General features: G+C 37.8%; 1 pseudogene; it reads right to left on the bottom strand.

Moving 5' to 3' along the window:
- Window positions 1-18,820: 18,820 nt before the first annotated feature.
- Window positions 18,821-18,939, bottom strand: LOC129772096 (U4 spliceosomal RNA; annotated as a pseudogene).
- Window positions 18,940-20,810: the final 1,871 nt, after the last annotated feature.

The raw sequence follows: 20,810 nt of genomic DNA, 5'->3' as shown, positions 1-20,810 counted from the left end.
ATTATGAATGACGCAGATTCAATCTATTTTGACTCACTTGTTATTTTGTTTCGTGCGATCCTTCCAAAGGAATATTCATTCATTGAATGTTGTTTTCCACTCTTTTTTTTTTTGTTCTGTTATCTATCAGTCCCGATTGAAGATGGTCGGGGAGTGTAAAATGATTCATCGTGCAATCTCACGATTGCTTGCTGCATTCTTTTCGCCATGATTATTCCAAGCAGATACAAGAGTGATTTATAATTAGGTGTGGAGAAATGAGCGAATGAACTTTTCCATACTTGGTTACCCTAATGCAAATTAGATAGCAAGTGCCAAAAACAACTTTGTAGGAGATATTTGTTTTTTAGACAAAAACTGTCTTCAACAAAGTTGTTACATATGATAGAGCACTCATTTTTATGTTTATTGCCCCAGTTATTTTAAACAACTTTGTAGAACAAAGCTTTTTCCTATCTTTTAATATAATCGATTTAGCGCTTTTTTTCTAAGTAGCATTAGGGTGACCATGAAAAAACGGTTTTTTTTCATGGTGACCCTAGCGTAACATAGAACAAATGCGCTATATCAGTTATTTCAAGAGATAGAAAAAAACATTGTTCTACAAAGATGTCTCAAATAACTGGGACAACAACATTGTCGAACTATGTTTACTCTCTATCTATAAAGATAAGAAAGTTATATTTTTTATTTCATCGACATTTTTGGTCACACTATTTTTGATAACATAAAAATGAGCGCTCTATCATATGTAACAACTTTGTCGAAGACAGTTTTTGTCTAGAGAATAACTGTCGAGCTCTAAATGCTAATTTCCAATTAAATACATCTCCGGGACCATTGTGCAGTGGCATAAGGTTCTGTGCAACATCTGGAAGCTGCCGGAAGTCCGCCTTGACGTAAGTCTCATCATTCAGCTCTTTCAGTCAGCATTTGGTTGTACAGTTTCCGGGCCCGGGACTTTCCCACTGTATTTTGCTGTTCGTCACGATTTGGAGACTTCTGCACTTTGTACGTATGCAGTCCCTCCCGGTCCTTGGCTTTCTGAACGGAAACCTTGTACAGATTCAACTTTTTGGCCACATCCCTGACCGAAGCATTGGGATTCCGCTGGAACGCTTTCACGAAGAGATGGACGAGCGCTCATGAGCCGCTCATTCGAGCCGGTTCGTCAGAAAAACCGTACGATCCACGGTTCTTCAGAAATGTGCCGCGGTTCTTAAATGAACGACTCTTAAATGAACGTAAGTCTCATCGGGATAAAAGTACCGTGGATCTTTTAAGAGCCGGCTTATTTGTTAAGAACCATGGATCGTACGCTCGTTCTGATGAACCGTGGCCTGCGGCAGTGCGGAAGATATATATGTTTCCCATTCTAAATTTCCCAACAAAATGTGTTTTCTATGTTTGAGACATGCTGCTTCATAGACGGTTTAATTTAAGTTTTTGTATGATGGTAAATTCTGGCGGACCACATATTTTTTCGAAACCCCATCAAAATGGGTATCAAATGAAAGGGCTTGACAAGTAGAATACAGTTATTTATGTAAAATGGAAATTCACGATGGCATCCGTTACGAAATGACAGACTACATATTTTGTCAAAACCCCATAAATATGGGTATCAAATGGAAGGGCTGGACTAGTTGAACACAGTTTTTTATAAAAATTCAAATCCAAAATGGCGGCCGTTACAAAATAGGAGACTACATATCTTCTGAAAACCCCATCATATGGGTATCAGATGGGTACTAGTAGAGCATAATTGTTTATAATAAATCGAACTTCAAGATGGCCAATTACTTTTTTCATGCAACATTTTTTGCAATATAATACAGACCAAGATGAAAACATTGCGAAAAAAAATGAGTAGTGAGAATGAAAGTGAGAAATGAAAGTTTTTAAAATACGTTTTCAAATATAAAACGGGGAGAAACCTGTGTCGTTATCGAAAACTGCTATGCTCTTCCGACTGATAATTCGACATGTTCAACATTATATGAATCAAGTGAAATAACACTGAACACTGATAACACTGAAAAGATAATGTTTATAAATCAAAATATGTAATGAAGATTATTGTGATGGAGAACCTTTAGTAAAGTAATATTTTCATCCACTGCATCAATTATTGTTTCAAACCATATTTTTTACGTCTTCCATTCTTTACATATTCGAATAAACCGCTTCTTGAAAAGAGTCGTCGAGTCGCTCAAATGAGCCGGCTCTTTTCATTGAGCGCACGGCTCTGAGCCGCTCAATGAAATGAGCCGTTTTGCCCTTTCACGACACACTGATCACTAATAGAACATCCATTCTGATCGCATTTCTCCTTTCGTTCGATGCTCAGAGTTTCGTGGTAACGTTTAATCCGTTAACTGTACGATTCCGAGTTGTTTTCCGATGTCCCGATGATGAGAGACTGAGGATTTTCAAGGTGCTTACGCGAAATCTATTCGTGACGTTGCTTTTCGGATGACGCTATTTATTTCCAATGTTAGAAAAACTGACAACGATAAAAATACAGCGTGAACAATACACTGGTTTATACAACCAACAACTAATTTTCAAGAGAAAATACCAATGGGTAATTGCCAATTGCCTGGTTTCCATTCAATATCATTATTGACGGGGAAGTGAACAAATATAATCCACCATTCTGTGGTTGTAGCCATCTTGTGACGGCAATTCTACTGAATACAAATATTTGTTTTGTATCAGGATTGGAGGTGTGTACCAAATTCCAGATACATCGATCGACCGAAAGAGAGTAAAGCTTTAATTACTAAATTTGATCTATGCAAAAAAGAAACAAGGCATGCTAAACACCGTTTGAGAAGATGACAGTACTTCTTACTTTCAGGTAATCTACAGATGATTCGCAAATTTTCATCGTTTCTTCTTCTCAGTAAGTCTCCGCACAGGGAACAACCATAACAAGAAAATACGTTGCTAGCGACTAAATTTTTTCACTTTCATAACGTCTTGAATTATTTTTCCAGAAGCAATCAAATCTTATTCCTTTATTCACAGTGTGAAATCAAACGCAAATGTGAGTACAACATGATAGCTACAATCCGATAAAAGTCGTGGAAAATTAAAAAAAAGACATTACGGACGCATGATTTTTAACCACAGGCAAATGGAACAGCTAAACCGGTAGCATTCGATAACTTAGCAGAAAACAATACAATTTTGTAATGTGTTGTGCGTGACAATTAAACGAACAGTAGATATACAAACAAAAATCTGTAGCACAGCCACAAAACCAACTCAACAATATTCAAAAAGATTCCAACACTTTCCCAATGTTACCTCCTAGCAATTTCTCGCTGAACCCATGTACCAATGCGGAAAAAATGATTTATTTCTCTTCAAGATTGACTCTATTTGATGCAGAAGTAGATAGATTGTTATCAGTAAAAAAAACACAAAACGAAATACTCGAATAAAGAATTTAATATATACTAACTACACAAACTGTTGGAATTGAATTTCAACGCTCCGGTAGAGGATCGAAACGGTGAGCAAAGAAGAAGTGTAGACCGACTAATAATACGAACTTCAACCAGAAGTCAGTGTAACGTGTCCTAAAAAATAAATGATTGTTTATAGATAGCGACAGACGTCTAGAAACTTTACCAATACAAAGTGTTAGGAAAACAGAACGAAATTATCAAACTAGAAATAAAATTGTTGGTGACAAATTCAATTTTTGAACAGAGATTAACACAAATATTTTTGAAAATTCTCCATGTGGAAATGACAAACTAAAGAATTTTGTATTCTAACTGAAGCGAAAGGAACAGCAAGTGTGCATAATTCTGTTAATGTTTTGTACATAACCATATATTTACGAAAGGATAACAAAAGATTCACCGGTGCATAGTAAAGATGTAAATAAATAGCCAATTTTGAAATACACCACAATACTCCACCATCTTTCCGACGTGATGAACAACAGGAAGTGTGTTTTAGGAACAGAAAAAAAGTAATAAAACGAAATGTTATATACTACAAAAACCGTAACGATCAGTTTCATTGGATCACTCACAAAGCTATTTTATTTTTCCTATTTGTGATACACAAGTGTGAGAGTGAGAAGAGAAGAAAACACGAGAACTCATTCAATAGTCGTCAAAATTTTCAATACCGTCGTTTTCTTGACGATAAAGGCCCAAACTAAACTCCATAGTTGTGGTAATTCTTGTTACAATTTATTTTTATAGCGGACTAATAAAGTACTCACTTTTCAGTGTTTAATGAAGTTTCATGAGTTATATCACATCCGAATCGAATCATCGCGTATGAATGTAATAATTTTTTTAACCGTTTCCGCTTTTTGTGGTTGATTATAGACCTTACATCACTGATCAACATTTACAGTTCGCGAAGAAAGTCTGAAGCAATCGGTCACTTTGTTGAGTTCTTCATACCTGGAAGTTTTTGTTTGGCTTCAGGGTACGTTTATGAGAAGGTATCCTGGACTCGAAGTGTGTCCGACACGATTCACTTATACACTCTCAACTATGACATCTTAGCTTTGACGGAAAGCAGCGATCGCAAAGCAATTCATAACAAGTGTTTTTATTTGTTGCGAATATTACGTGTTTTGCTACATTTTATTCGAAAATATGTCAATAATACGTGAGATAGAGGAGTTAGTGAACCATTAAATTTAAGATAACGGAACTAGTACCCAGGATGTGTTGTTTCTGTGTTGCTTTTTAAAGTGGTCTTTTTACGGCGGCCCTAATGCGAAGGAATATATGTAAAATATTTCTATTTTCAGATAACTTTATGGCTCGATGTGTGGCACCCGGATGCGTGAGTATTTAGCCATTGATTCCATGGCTCGAGTTCAACTCGAATTATGAAAACATATCCCACAAATTATTTCGAAAATTCAAATAAAGAGGGTGATCTGCGTTCCACACAAGTTAATACTACATAGTCTCTATTAACCCTTTGCGGTCGGATTAAATTTTGGCATGGGTACCGTACTGGTCGGAATAATTTTTTTCCTTGAAAAAGCAGTGATAGTTGCAAGATTATGAGAAATAACATTTTTTTACGTTTTTATGAACTTTTATGAACTATATAAAATACGTTCTTGATGAACGATGAATTCCTATTTTCCCTATCGTTGCCCTACTAGCTACCAGTTCTCAGGTATTTGCTGCGTCCGCGGGTTCTCGAGTTACTTTTGCCGCCGTCCGTTGTGATGACACCGGTCGTTTATGTCGTTCGCCGAGACTAGGCTTCCGATTTCGATGACACCGTCAGCGCCCGTTCTAGCGCGTGTAAAGATGAAGCCACCGCTTGTTGTTGTTGTTGCAGCTCGTTCAGTTCTAGGTTGATGCTATCAGCTGTGACCTTGACTTATATATGTATTAACAATGTATTTTAATGTGTTGTTTTTATATAAAAATTATATTTTATAATTAATCTTCGTATGAAATATTTCGAAACAGTTTCCCAGAGAAAATAATATGAAGCATATTTAATACATAATTTTGTTTTTATTATTCGTTGAATATGAGACACTTTTGCCATTGATGCAATAAATGTGTCATTAATGCCAGCAATGTGTATCCAAAAAGATCGGCACTTTTCACTTTTAACAGACAAAGATTTTTTTACGTCAGATTATTCAGATGGCATAAGACACTTATGCAAACAATTATTCTGCTTTTTAAAAACAACTTCTTCTTCTTCTTCAATGGCACTAACGTTCCTAGAGGAACTTCGCCGTCTCAACGTAGTATTACTTGCGTCATTTTTATTAGTACTTAGTTGAGATTTCTATGCCAAATAACACGCCTTGAATGCATTTTGAGTGGCAAGCTCTAGAATACGCGTGATCACAGTGCAAGTCGGAGGAAATTTCTTTGACGAAAAATTCCCCCGACCAGAACGGGAATCGAACCCGAACACCCGGCATGTTAGTTATGACGCTAACCACTCGGCCAAGGGAGCACTTAAAAACAACTTCTTCAACATAATTTGAACCAGTAGTTACTCAAATAATGATTTCTGCGTATCCGAAATGATCAGAACTTTTCACTTTAGATTAACAAAGATTTTGTCGCTTGATAACATGAGACATTTATGCAAACAGTAGTTCTGATACTTATGAATAATCTTTTTCATCAAACCAAAGTGCTACAATGGTTAAATTCTGCTGCTGCTGATTTTTGTCCCACATTCCATTATTTGATATTGAATACTGATATTTATAACTCAAAGGAGCACCGTATTAATTCGTGAACAGGTTCACTAGACATCAAGCTTCGTTTAGGGAAACATAAACTTATATAGGTTGAGTAAAATATAAGATTCGCATGGTTTCTTGCTGTGGTGGCTGAGAGCAGACAAACGACCGCAAAGAGTTAAGGCGGAATTCCATCTACGACCATATTCTAACAACTACGTCATTTATTGACGATTATCAAAACTCACCACAATAATGGAAAAACAGAATGTTTGATCATAAAAACAATAACATCAGAACAGATATGTTGGAGCAGTGAGCGTTCGCATACTAGTACTGTGTTGTGGCTGAGGTGGAAACAAAATAAAAAATTGCACAAGTATCATATTCATTGTTACCATTGATTTGTAGCATGTAGCATGTTGAATAGATGGAATGCCGCCTTTACTGAGGATGGGCATGGAGGGTCATCCGGAAGGAGAATACCTGAGTATAAGAATCCGAGGAATGAACTAGGAGTTGTCACTACTATGTGACCAATCCACTCGAGAACAGAAAAACAATTTTATACCTTGATTGAATCAATTTGAAAGAATACAATAAAATTTCTCAATTATGTCTGTCTGTCTGTCTGTCTGTCTGTCTGATTCTTATGGACTCGGAAACTACTGAACCTATCGACACAAAAATTGGTATGTAGGGGTTTTTGGGGTCGGAGATGGTTCTTATGATAGTTCGAAACCCCTCCCCCCCCTTTCTAATTGGGGTCTGCCATACAAATGAAACACAAATTTCTGCATTACTCGAAAATTAATCAAGCAAACCAAACCAAATTTGGCATGTGGAGGTTTCAGGATGCAATAAATGTTTCTATGGTGGTTAGACACTTCTCCCTTTTTCAAAAGGGGGGGGGGGGGTCTGCCATACAAATGAAGCATCAATTTCTGCATAACTCAAGAACTAATCAAGAAAATAGAACCAAATTTGACATGTGAAGATTTTAGGAGGCAAAAACTGTTTCTAAGGTAGTTTGACCCTCCTTTCCTCTCAACATAAGGGGGGGGGGGGTCTGAATAACTATTTATTTGTTTATTTATTTGGAGTGAGGGAAGAGCCCATTTAAGTGTGGCTCATGGCTCATTTGTTTCTTAAATGGGCATAAAACCTCCTCCTTCAGCATCAACAGATTTAAATAATCCTAATGACACATAATGTACTTAAATTTAACATCAGATATCTTATTCTACTTAATGGTAAACCTAGACTAAACTAATGGGACACAATATAATAAGCTAAACTAAACTAACGGAGCACTTCACGAAACGTTTAACAAAGTAGAGCAGTCGATGTGGGATTGCAACATATCAGACACAAAGCAAGCCTTGGTAACATTTCTTCGATTCAAAAGAAGATCCAGATCGATTAACTGGCAACGATCCTCATATCGTGGGAGATTGAAAGGATCGTTCCAAGGCAAACGTCTGAGAGCAAAGCGGATAAACTAGCGTTGAAAGGCCTCTATTTGTTGTATACCGTTTTGGTAGTGTGGTACCCATACAACTGCTGCATACTCCAGTGAGGATCGATCCAACAAGCAATACAAAACCTTCAAGCAGTGGACATCAGTGAATTGTCTTGCAGCACGAAAGATGAAGCCAAGACTTCTTGAGGCTTTAGTGGTTATATAACCTACGTGATCTCTGAAGGTTAGGCGTGAATCTATGAGAATACCCAAATCCTTATCGATGGTTTCACGTTTGAGAGACATATTGGCGATGGTATAACTGAAGTAATATGGGGAGCGTTTACGAGCAATTTAAATGACAGAACATTTGTCGGCATTCAAACTCATCCGATTAGTTGAGCACCATTCGGAGAAAATATTAAGTTCGTGTTGAAGATAAAGTGCGTCTTCTGGACAGGTTATTACGCAGTAATGTTTAAAATCGTCGGCGTATGAGAGCTTGAAACATTTAAGTGTAAGGTTCACATCATTCAGGTATAGTAAAAATAGGAAAGGTCCGATATGGCTACCCTGTGGAACACCCGATGTAACTGAGAATGGTTCCGATATAGTGTCACCGATCTTGACAGACATTGAGCGACCAACCAGGTAGGAATTGAGCCAGCTGAGTAGAGTACTAGAGCAACCGAGACGTTCGAGTTTTGCTATCATGATTTCATGATTCAGTTTATCGAAGGCAGCTGAAAAATCGGTGTAGATAGCATCGACCTGTTTGCGATCTTCAATGGTTTTGATGATGAAGGATGTGTAGGTGAGCAGATTGGTGCAAGTGGATCTTTAGGGCATAAACCCATGTTGAGTTTCAGACACGTAGCTTACACAGTTATACATGAGAAAGTCCAAAACAACTAGTTCAAATAGCTTTGATGTGGCACACAAAGCAGCGATTTCTCTATAGTTGGAAATCTCACGTTTATCACCTTTTTTAAACACTGGAAAAACGAAAGATTTCTTCCACATACTCGGGAATGTTCCTGTCGATAAAGAGCGATTGAAAATATTTGCAAAGGTTGGGAAACTGCAGAGCAACACCTTTTTAAAACAATAGATGGTATACCATCTGGACCTGGATTTGTTGAACACTTCAAACGAGCGCAACTGGAATCAATATTGTTAAGCGATATCTGTGGATGGTGGCCGATTTCTGGGCGAAGTGGTACGTTGACTGCTGCTTCAGGCACCTGTTGTCAAGTACTTAATTTGTGAACACAGCTGAAAATTGTTCCCTGAACAGGTTACCAATCGATGAGAGAGAAGCAGCTTCCTTTCTGCCCAGACTGGAAATGGAAAATGGAAATGGATTTTAATGTGATAAAACGCAATTTTATAGTAAAAGGTAATTTTAAAAGTATTTTTTTTAATCAATGAACAATTCTGCGATCGGACTCATGAACAGCGCATAGTAAGGAAACATGGATGTGATAACGAAAAATTAATTTTGGTCGGGACGAAGTTTTGCCGGGTCAGCTAGTGTTCAATAAAACTAGTTTTCTCCATTCAATTGTGTAAATATGGGGAAATTCAGAAATTCAATTCGAGGTATCTCGCGAGTTTATTTATATAATTCAAAAGATACTACAATCACTTATTCTCCAGAACGACAAGACTAAATTCATTCATTGTTTACTGAACATGCCAAAAGTGATGAAAAAATTTCGCCGCAGTAAACAGGAGAATTAGAGGCGAATGAACTGCGAAGTTCAAAACCCATTCAAAGTCAGAGAAGAGGAAGAAGAAGCAAGAAAAATTTATGATAATCACAACAGGAGCATGCAAAAATATGGTATGTATGTCCAAAAATACAATTCATTGGTTTTCTAACCATGTTTTCCGATAGGGTAGGTGTTCCAGTAATAGTGGGTCTAAGCACTAGTGTTGTCTTAAAACGGGGGTGTCAATATTTATATCCCAATAAAGTGACCTCTCGACCCTACAAAATTTTCATTTTTGGAGATTCGATTTATTCAATATTTTTACGATGAGTTGCCAATTTTCCAATTGACTATGCATTGCTCTACAATGATTTAGGCTACACAAATATTGTTTACGTTTATATTTCACGCTATTATTCTTTTCTATTGCGTTACAAATTTCGTAAAAATCTTAGCTTTGATTACTCTCGAATAGATTGTTAAATAATAGCTGTTGTAATGGGTTTTCAAAATCGTTTACTAAATCGTAGTTATATTTCCACAGAATCAATACAAATTACCTAATAAAGGAGAATTATTCAAAAAAAGGTTATATAAGGCACATTGTTTTCAAACCTCTATTACTAGAACAGCATATCATTATTAAGCATGATTTAAAATTATTCAATATGTATCATCAACATACCATGCTATAATAACGAGTAATTTCACGCCAAATCAGCCGGCCGATTTTTTTAAACTTTGTATTTATGATGGAAACTACCTAAAATCACAATTCTCATTATCATATTACCAATTTAAATTACGACTGATTTGTTGAGAAGGCGTATTCAACATCATTGACCCTTCATTCAAAATATCTTAACTCAAAATCCAAATGTTTGATTCAAATATGATTAAATGTACTGTTAAAAAGTCTTATTCAAAACTAGAACTTGATATTATTTTTTTTTTATATCACCAAGCAAACACAACAATATCACACGATTTTGATTTTTGACGAGTTTGACGTACAATGGTGCCGTGGTAAACTCACCAAGGTATGATTTTTAGAAAATTTATACAATTTAAATACTTAAATTATAACCGTTTAAGAAAAAATAATCTAAAACAAAATATAATCTACATGGAAAACTATATATGACGTTTTATTCTAAGGCTCACCGTTTTAAAACCTTTTTATATTGAAAATAATGTTAGTGAAATTTCTTTACGCTGTCGGAAACTCAGTCGTAATGTCCAGCAGCAGTATGCATTTACTAATATTTCACGAACATGATTCTATGACATTATAATTGTTTTGAAATATAGAATTTTTAAATTCTATATTTTAAATTAAATTATTTTTTTTAACAGTGCATTTTCATTCGTTAACCAACTGCCGAGGCATCCAGACGTAGAGGTGTTTGCGTCTGTTGTACCGTTACAACAATACCGTTATTTGCTTCGTGACTGGTGGAGTGCTTTTGTTTTCACGCAAGCGGGTTTGTGAATGTCGCGTGTGATCCGTGCTGTGGAGAAGCGGAATACCAGTACCACAATCAGCGGAGAACAAAGGCTGCTACAGCGGACGCTGTGACCTTTTGCTGGTGTCGGATTATCGGCATTGTTGTTTTTCTTGCATTGTCGTATTATCACCGAGGTATACCGATTCATCGCATTATTGGCCGATACACCATCTCGTCTGTATCAACGTGGTCTGCCGTTCGATTTGGTGCAACGAGGTACATATAAAATAAATATAGATATAAGATTATAAAATTAGTTAGAACATTTAATATAATGGAGAATGATGAGGGATCTCCAGAAATGGAGACCTCCGACTCTGAAACCAATTCAAAAAAAGTAAATGGGAAAAAACATAAACGAGTCCCTCCTACAGAATGTAGTTCGTCTGGGGACGAATCTGCTCATCCTAACAAACCCCCCTCGAAAAAAATTGCCTCCTCCCTCCTCCCTGAACTTCCCAAAACTCCCACTTCTCCTCTCCCACCATCGATTTCACTTCCTTCTTCTGATATTTCCGAGCCAGTTCAAACCTCGTCCTCGTCTTCCTCTTCTATTGTATCCTCTCCCCGTGTCAAGGTTTATCCAGAAGATGCACCTGGAACTGGTCCCTGGGTTGTTTTCTTCCGGCCCAAACCAAACGGAAAAGCGCTGAATGTTATTCAGATCACGAAAGATCTGACAAGATACTACTCCTCCGTGATCGAAGTTTTAAAAGTTAGACCGAACAAACTGCGTGTTATCGTGAGTGACCGGAAACATGCAAACGGTATTGTGATCGACCAGAGGTTCACCCTAGAGTATCGTGTCTACGTGCCGTCCCATGACGTAGAAATCTCGGGGGTGGTAACTGAAACGGGTTTGACGTGTAAAATGATAAAAGAAGGATTTGGAAAATTTAAAAAACTCCCTTTGGTGAGTGTTAAAATCTTGGACTGCCGCCAACTAGGGAAAGTCTCCCAAGAAGGGGGAGAGACTAAATTCACACCGTCCGACTCGTTTCGAGTAACTTTTGCTGGTTCCGCCCTCCCTGACTACGTCATGGTGGATAAATTGAGGCTGCCTATGCGACTCTTCGTGCCAAAGCCCATGACTTGCCAAAAATGCAAGTCAGTTGGCCACACTTCAGCTTATTGTGCCAACAAGGAGCGCTGTGCCACTTGCGGAGAGCAACATGTGGGCGAATCCTGCAGTGCGACTGAGCATAAGTGTCCATATTGCGGAGGAGCTCCACATGTACTCTCAGCTTGTGAAACTTACAAGAGTCGCTGGGAGAAACAGAAGCGCTCTTTAAAGGAACGCTCGAAACGCACATTTGCGGAAATTTTAAAGGGCGCTTCTCCACTGGCCCAGCAACAACAACAACCAATCTCCACACACAATGTTTTCTCTACGTTGCCAGTTGATGAAATGGAAGCGGACACAGCTAGCGGGGGCACACCGCTTATTTTCAAAGGGAATCCCCGGCGCAAAAATGAGACCACTCCCAAAATTCAAGAACAAGTCCCCCCGGTGATACCCCCTGTTAGCATGTCTAAAAAATCGAGTGCAGCGGACAAGCAAAATCAGGTTCCTCCTGGCTTCCGTGGGAATAGTTCACCTTCGAACGACTCAGCACTCGAGGGGACATCAAAAACCCCAACTGTCCCTGTTTTTCCGTCCAGTTCAACTTCCTAATCGGGATTTATAAAGTTGACTGACCTTGTGGATCAAATCTTCACGTGTTTTAATGTTTCCGACTCCATCAGAACCATTGTTATCTCAATGCTTCCAGTATTAAAGACAATTTTGCAACAATTGATGCAAACATGGCCCCTCCTTGCAATGATTATCTCTCTTGATGTCTAATTCAAATAGAGAGGTCGGAGATATCACTGTTTTACAGTGGAATTGTCGTAGTCTTATCCCTAAATTGGATACATTCAAATTTTTAATTCATAACTCCAATTGTGATGTTTTTGCTCTGTCCGAAACTTGGCTTTCTTCGCGAGATGATCTCTCTTTCCACGATTTTAATATTATACGCTTGGACCGTGATGACAGATACGGAGGGGTGCTATTGGGGATCAATAAGTACCACTCATTTTTTCGAATTGACCTTCCACCTATTGGAGGGATCGAAGCTGTTGCATGTCATGCAAACATTAGAGGCAAAGACCTCTGTATTGTCAGCTTGTATTGGCCTCCGAGAGCTGCGGTTAGCCGCAAGCAACTTGTTGACATGTGCTCACTCCTTCCTGAGCCACGATTGATCTTGGGAGACTTCAACTCTCACGGAACTGCCTGGGGGGAACCGTACGACGACAATCGTTCATTGTTGATATATGACCTTTGTAACAGCTTCAATATGACCGTTTTGAACACTGGGGAAACAACACGTGTACCTAAACCTCCTGCTAACCCAAGTGCTCTTGACCTCTCGCTCTGCTCGAATTCACTATGGTTAGATTGCAAGTGGAATGTAATCCAGGACCCCAACGGTAGTGATCACTTGCCAATCAAAATTTCCATCACCATTGGGTCGAATTCTTCTGAATCTATAAACATGGCATATGACCTCACAAGACACATTGACTGGAAAAAATATGCGGACGCGATTGCTCTAGCCATCAATTCCAGAGATGGCTTACCCCCATTGGAGGAGTATAACTTCCTTTCTCGTTTGATCTATGACAGCGTAGTTCGTGCTCAAACGAAACCCATCCCAGGTTCCACTATTCGCCGAAGGCCTCCCAATCTATGGTGGGATAGCCAGTGTTCCAAGCTTTATGTAGAAAAATCGAATGCATTTAAAGCTTTTCGGAAACGTGGAACCCCTAAAAATTTTCAAACGTATTTAGCCCTTGAAGATCAATTTAAAAACTTAATCAAAGGGAAAAAACGTGCTTATTGGCGAAATTTCGTGGGAGGTATGTCACGAGAAACGTCAATGAAAAAATTATGGAGCCACTTCGAGCCACTTGCTCGAAACATGAGAAATCGCTCTTCAACGAATGAAAGCGAAGAATATTCACATCGATGGATTTTTAATTTTGCACGGAAGGTTTGTCCTGATTCCGCTCCTGTGCAAAAAATTGTTCGAGATATACCACAAGGTAGGTGCGATCTTGATTCCGAGTTTTCGATGGAAGAATTCTCTCTTGCTCTGCTTTCATGTAACAATTCTGCTCCGGGATCGGATAGAATTAATTGCTGAAAAACCTCCCTGATATGGCGAAACATCGCTTGTTGAATTTATTCAATCGGTTTCTGGAGAATAATATTGTTCCAGATGATTGGAGACAAGTACGAGTTATAGCTATTCAAAAACCAGGAAAACCCGCGTCCGACTTCAATTCGTACCGCCCAATAGCAATGCTGTCTTGTATACGGAAATTGTTGGAGAAAATTATCTTGTTTCGCCTTGATCGATGGGTTGAAACGAATGGCCTCCTCTCAGATACACAATATGGGTTCCGCAGGGGCAAGGGGACGAATGATTGTCTTGCGTTGCTTTCTTCAGAAATTCAAATGGCTTACGCCGAAAAAAAACAAATGGCTTCAGTATTCTTGGACATAAAAGGGGGCTTTCGATTCTGTTTCGATAGAGGTTTTGTCGGACAAATTACACTCTCGGGGTCTGCCGCCTCTATTGAATAATATGTTATATAACTTGCTTTGTGAGAAACATTTGAACTTTTCTCACGGAGATTCGGCAGTAAGTCGGGTCTCTTACATGGGCCTCCCTCAGGGCTCATGTTTAAGCCCCCTTTTGTACAACTTCTATGTAAGCGACATTGACAATTGTCTTACACAAAATTGCAGCTTAAGACAACTTGCAGATGATGCAGTAGTGTCTGTCGTAGGATCAAAAGAATCCGACCTGCAAGAACCCTTACAAGATACTTTGAACAATTTTTCAACCTGGGCCATTGGGCTAGGGATCGAATTCTCCACGGAGAAAACAGAGATGGTGGTTTTTTCTAGGAAGCATAGACCAGCAAAACCAAAGCTTCAACTTTTGGGTAAACCGATCACTCATGCTATGTCATTCAAGTATCTTGGGGTATGGTTCGACTCCAAATGTACTTGGGAGGCCCATATTAGGTATCTGACTAAAAAATGCCAACAAAGAATAAACTTTCTCCGTACAATTACCGGCACCTGGTGGGGAGCCCATCCCGAAGATCTTATAATGTTGTATCGAACAACTATTCTCTCAGTGATGGAGTATGGCAGTTTCTGTTTTCAATCAGCTGCCAAAACACACCTCATTAAACTCGAGCGAATTCAGTAGCTTTGTCTCCGTATTGCGTTGGGATGTATGCCCTCAACGCATACCATGAGTCTCGAGGTTTTGGCAGGCCTACTCCCACTAAAAGATCGCTTCAATTTATTATCTCTTCGGTTCTTCATCCGGTGTAAGGTTATGAACCCATTGGTGATCGGAAATTTTGAGCAGCTTATCGAGCTAAATTTTCACTCCGGATTCATGAGTTCATATCATGAATTCATCTCCATGCAGGTTGATCCTTCTTCGTATATTCCCAACCGTGTTTGTTTCCTTGACTACATCAATTCCTCTGTGCATTTTGATCTGTCCATGAAGCAAGATATCCATGGATATTCAGATTACCAACGATCGAGGATCGCTCCAACGATCTTCGATGAAAAGTATGGGGGTATCAATTGTGATAATATGTACTTTACTGATGGGTCCACTATAAACGAGTCCACAGGATTTGGAGTGTTCAACGAATTTTTTAGCACCTCACACAGTCTTCAGAATCCTTGCTCAGTGTATATTGCTGAATTGGCAGCAATTCATTGGGCGCTGGACAGCGTCGCCTCACGACCTGTTGAACACTATTACATTGTAACCGATAGTCTTAGCTCTGTCGAAGCTATCCGTTCAGTGAGGCCGGAAAAGCGCTCGCCGTACTTCCTTGAGAGAATACGAGAAATTTTGAGTGCTTTATCCAGACGCTGTTATGTCATTACCTTTGTCTGGGTCCCTTCACATTGCTCAATTCCGGGTAATGAGAGGGCTGACTCATTAGCAAAGGTTGGTGCAATTGAAGGTGACATTTATCAGCGTCAAATAGCCTTCAATGAATTTTATTCTTTAGTCCGTAAAAATACCATCGCAAACTGGCAACGTAAATGGAACGAAGATGAATTGGGCCGGTGGTTTCACTCGATTATCCCTAAGGTTAGCCTCAAACCATGGTTCAAAAGTCTGGACTTGAGTCGGGACTTTATTCGCACCTTCTCCCGACTCATGTCCAATCACTCTTTGTTAGACGCGTTACTCTTTCGTTTCAATCTTGCCAGCAGCAATCTCTGCGTTTGTGGCCAAGGTTATCACGACATCGAGCACATTGTTTGGTCGTGCGAGGTGTATCTGGTCGCCAGATCGAATTTAAAAAACTCCCTTCGGGCCCGAGGAAGACAGCCCAATGTGCCGGTGAGAGATGTGTTGGCTCGGTTAGACCTTGATTACATGTCCCATATATATGTTTTCCTTAAAGCTATAGATCTTCGTGTGTGATTGCCCCTACATCCTTATACCCTCCTTTCCTTCCTTTGCGGGTAATTCGTCCCCTTGCTATAAATAGTAGAAAAAGTTGAAATGTAAATACACTATAGATATACGAATAGATTTAAGAAATGAGTGTTCATCAACATTGTTACAATTTCCTTATATCCCACCCTTCTCCTAAAAATATGTCACCCTCCTAAACTCCAGTACACCGCGAGTAATCGGTTTTCCACCTTACTAACCATAGATCTAAGAAAATTGTTTATATATATAGTTTTAAAATTATATTTAAGAATTCGGCTCCTTTAAACTTAAGTAACTAAGCCTGTAAAAATAAACGAATTAATAAAATAAAAACAGTGCATTTTGTTATTTTTATTTTTATGTCATTTTTCCTAAACAGTTCATTAATATTATTTTTAAACGGTTTTATTTAGCTTGCCCTGTAATTTGTATGTTTGTATGTTCGTAACAAGTTTGTCTATAGCGCTTTACCACATTGATAGAAATTTGAACCCCTTCCTGTTGATCGATTGGATGTGAAATTTGGAACACACCTTCATCTCTGCAGTCATTATAAAACTGCGTATTTCATGATTTTAAAAATGCAAGATGGCGGCCGCTACAAAACGGCGGATTACATATTTTCTCAAAACCCCATCAATATGGGTTTTTACCCAAACTCCATCAATATGGGTATCAAATGAAAGGGATTGACTAGTAGAACCCAGTTATTTATGAAAAATGCAAATCCAAAATGGCGGATTACATATTGTCTCAAAACCCCATTAATATGGGTATCAAGTGGAGGGGCTTGACCAGTAGATCACAGCTATTTATGGAAAATTCAAATTCAAGATGGTCGCTGTAACAAAATAGCCAATTACTTTTTAAACGGTTTCATTCAACCTGACCTGTTTGGATGTATGTTTGTATGTCTGTAGGGTTTTCACACATTAATAAAAATTTGACCTCGTTCCTTTTGACTTATTGATCTGAAAGTTGGAACACACTTTTCTCTCTACTGTCATGATAATATAATGTATTCCATTATCATGAAAAACCCAATTTGGCCGCCGGTAAAAAATGGCTGAATGGCTTGATTTGGATAACACACTACATTATGAACAACATAAATTCAAAAAGGTGTATGTATTTTTTGGTAATTCTGTCAATATCGGTATCGAAAGTAATTATTTGACTAATAGAATGAGTACAGCATCAAAATATTTCGAAGAAAATTAGATAATAAATAAAAATTCAAAAAAAAATGAATGGTTTTATTGTACAGAAGTTTACTAATCATCCAGATAATGAACAAAAAACTAGAAAATAAAAAAAAGAAAAAAAAAACTTTTTAAGTTAAACGGTTTGATGTACTAAAAGCTAGAAAATAATTAGGCAAGTAGCAGTTAGTAGTTATCACATCCCTTCCTTCATTAATCTAGGGCAATGATGAGACTAAAATAAAATCGTGGGGCATATGGTAACATAAAAAGTTTTTTATTTTTTTGGTAGCTTCCATCATATGTAGCAAGTTTCAATAAATCGAAGAGAGTTGGGTCGAAATTTGGTGTTTTTCAGATTATTTGGCGTGTAATTGCTCTATCTACTATCGTAGGGGCTGTTGAATGAAGCCATCTGCTGGATTTTCGGTGAACCAAAATATGCGCGAACAAACTTGTGTGCAACATTTTTCGACGGATGGAATATTGCATACCACCTACCAAAGCATTCATCCTCGAAGATGACTGTTCAGTGTCGACATCTGTGTACGATATCAGTTTTGACATGGCAAACTACTTTCTGTCAGATGAGCCGGCCTGAAAGCGATTTTGAATTGCTAAAATTTGAATGAATATTTTTACTTAGCGCTATTTATTTTATTTCTTGAAACACGTTGTCCTGACTCTAATTTAACCTATTTGGTATAATGTTTTCATTATCCCACTAAAACTTACTGTTATAATATAAAATTATCTTCAAACACAAATTTAGTATGGGGTTTTTTCACCATTCGTGAAAAAAGTGTTTTTCGTTCATACTGAATACTAAATTAATTCGAAGAAGTTAATTTCCATTCATAATTTCTATTTTAAAAGTGTGTTCATTTCGCCTGAAATCCATTATTATCTTTGACGCTTCTCTTGAACAGGGATGCCAGGTTTGAAAACATGTCTTCATTTTGAAGACATTTGACTTACTGTGAAGACATTTGATTTTGTGGAGACATTTTGAAGACATTATGGAATGTGTGAAAACATTTCAGTATGATAGCGTATGTGAATTTTTGAGAGATATTATTTTAATAAATTTCTAACTATTGACCGGAAAGATCGTCAAAAGAAGTAGGGCTTTTGTATCAGTTCCATTCGATCGCTTTTTTTATCAGTGTCACTCGTTTACTTTTGTTCTTAGTAATCAACAGAGACTTTTGCCTCGGGTTTTTTTAGTATTCAACTAGCAATAATCACACCTCGGATAAACCTCAATAGTTATGATATGGCCACTGCGCAAAGCTAGTCTCGGAGTCATTCACTCGTTTTTCAAACTTTTCCAAGCAGAAAAACCACAAGTATATAGAATGAATTCAAAAACGAGGGGTCTCCAATGTCTCTAGAAGACATTAGTTCATTTGCACTAGGAAATTTGAATGATTGTGACATTGTATTTTTATTAATTTGGACCTATATTATGCAATAGATTAACCTAGATCTTCCAAACAACCACTTCACAAATCGAAGGTATTCCGATTACACACCGTTTCAATAATCAGTTTTATGGATATGGTTTGAGCTACAACCAAAACTTCAAAGCTGAAATAAACAAATTGAGTTATCACAGTTCCGTTTTTGTGGAAAAACCAGGGCGATATTCACTCAATGAACGGTATATCAGGCTAATTGTCATTTCTAAACTCATGAAAATTAGTTCGCAGTTGTGGAATATATTCTTTGTTCACATTTATTGAAATAAACTTCAAAACCTCAAGGCAAGTTTAGTGAAATGTGCTATATAACAATACCAAATCATATATACATTGAATAAGCTATCAAACTTCGTCCAAATGTAAGCTATGAATTTTAGTTTTTTCGATATAACTGTGAAGACATTGAAGACATTATTTCGTACCATGTGAAGACATTTGAAAAAATCACCTGGCATCCCTGCTCTTGAAACGAAGCTTAATGATGTTAATGCGAATTAAACACGAATGAACATTGTAGAAACCATCTCCAAAATTCAACTCCTCTAATGAGACACTGATCCTGGATAACAGATGCAGGGGAACTGGGGGGAATGTGGTCACCCTAAGGAACATGCCCATTTCCTGTGTCCACATACCACTAAAATTCCCGTTCTTCGAAGAATATTGTAGCTCAACTTATTGTTGTTCAAGATAGTAAGCGGTCTTTATTATGAAAATTGAAAATAGTACATTTTTCATTATTAGAAAAAAGGTTGAAAAATCGAACATTTTTAGTAAGGAGGTAAAGTGGTCACTCGCACATATCACGCTAGAAGAGATAGATCTATGTGTGTTTTTTTTTGGTCAAAGGCCTGGGCGGGTAAGGGAGTAAAAAGTGCCCCCAAACCAAATCACTAGCTGTATGGCAAATATTGTAAAGAATATTAAATAAGAAATTTTGGCGGTTTATTTGAACCCCTATGTGGTTTGACGTAGGATCTATAGTGAAAAACTTACTTTTTCGTTTATTTCACGCCATCCTCAAAAGATCCGAGATAAAAATTTGAAAAAAATATTGAATGTGCATCTTACAACGGTGTATCAAGAAAAAATATTTAAAAAATTTCATCAAAAATTTTAGTACTAAAAAAGACGGGTGGGTAATGTCAGGGACATAACCGGAGTGAGGTAGGACTATACAAAGGGGACAGCTCTTGTTAAATATATATTTTAAATATATTGTTTTATTTTCTTCTCCTACGTGAATACCTACCTATCTACCTGAAAAATGGATTAGTGTACTGTTTACTCTTTATGAACATGTTGGTGGTTCTGAAAAGAACCTTTGGCGTGTGTTTTTGCGTTTTTTGGTTTCCCTTTCGACAGTCCCCTCTGGGCTGGTTTTATTGTGGCTCTCCACTGGGCTAGAGGCGAATGAACTTCAAAGTTTAAAGCCTCTTAAAAACAAAGAAAGAAAGAAATAAAAATACATTCATTACGATTTGTTCGCTCGTTGGATTCATGCAGGCTAAAAAGGGTCCTTTTCAGGATCACAAAATTATCTTCAATCTAAAGAGTTTATTGTTTTGTTATCACCAGTCTTCCGTGTTTCACATTGAACACTGGGTACGAGACGAACAGTGTTCTCCCTACTCTCGCAGTTTTATGTTTGCAGACAAACATTATTTTTTGTACCCGTTGTT

The sequence above is a fragment of the Toxorhynchites rutilus genome, chromosome 2, assembly GCF_029784135.1.
Source record: "Toxorhynchites rutilus septentrionalis strain SRP chromosome 2, ASM2978413v1, whole genome shotgun sequence".
NCBI lineage: Eukaryota > Metazoa > Arthropoda > Insecta > Diptera > Culicidae > Toxorhynchites > Toxorhynchites rutilus.
The sequence above is the reverse complement of the archived record's forward strand: the minus strand, read 5'-3'. Positions and strand labels throughout refer to the sequence as shown.